This window comes from Arvicanthis niloticus, unplaced genomic scaffold, assembly GCF_011762505.2.
Source record: "Arvicanthis niloticus isolate mArvNil1 unplaced genomic scaffold, mArvNil1.pat.X pat_scaffold_1067_arrow_ctg1, whole genome shotgun sequence".
Taxonomy (NCBI): Eukaryota; Metazoa; Chordata; class Mammalia; order Rodentia; family Muridae; genus Arvicanthis; species Arvicanthis niloticus.
The window spans coordinates 47,012-47,873 of NW_023045077.1; the positions used below are offsets into that span (position 1 = coordinate 47,012).

Below are 862 nucleotides of genomic sequence, written 5' to 3' on the forward strand. Positions count from 1 at the left end.
ACACACACACACACACACACACATATATATATATATATATATATATATATATATAATACTAATATAATCTACAACTTAAAAATCTCGTTAATGAACCTTGTAGTAAAAGCAGGAACATTTTGTAATAAAAAGAAACCCCAAGTCACCCACTCAGAATAGAAAGAATGTAATGATTCAATTCTCCTCCCATCAACTCTTAAATGAGCTCTAAGTACTGTACTTAGACCAATGACTCTGCCTGACCTGATGTTGGATGTGCACTGCCAGTACACTAGAATGGGGTGCCAGTCAGAGCAGAGGTACCATTTGCAAGGTGCTCCTGACCTAGGACCTCAGTAGCTCTTCTACCAAAGCCTCTGCATACCTGAAGGGATTGGATCTGGGATGCTGCCTAACTATGCTGGCAAAAAACATCCAGACTTTCATCTTGGTGTTTTCGGCACGGGCCCTTGGGCCCCACAGGAAGTCACGGCTAGGAGGGAGGCTGCCCGGCACCAGTCTGTATTCCAGGTACCCTTCCTGTACAAAATGCTCAGTGATGAGTTTCCTGGGCTCCCCATACATGAAATGTTCACTCCCAGCATACAGCCCTATGTTATTCAATAAAGGCCACAACTCCTCCTCACTGACACAGTTGTCGTGCAAGAAGATGATGAATAAGAAGATCTAGATTACAAGGTCTGTCTTGGGTATACCTGGAACACCATGTAACATCCCATCATAGGTAATCCCCAGTGTAGGGACAGGACCATACGAGTGGACAAGGGGGTACACTACCATAACTTTAATGGCAAACAATAGCCACATGCAATCAGAGGCCTTAGTAAATATCACATTGTAGAACTCGTAAGCTCCTGGGATC

The 862-nt window shown here is 43.7% G+C and overlaps 1 pseudogene; it reads right to left on the reverse strand.

Moving 5' to 3' along the window:
* Window positions 1–324: 324 nt before the first annotated feature.
* LOC117701430 (melanoma-associated antigen 10-like) lies at window positions 325–858 on the reverse strand (annotated as a pseudogene).
* Between the last annotated feature and the right edge of the window lie 4 nt (window positions 859–862).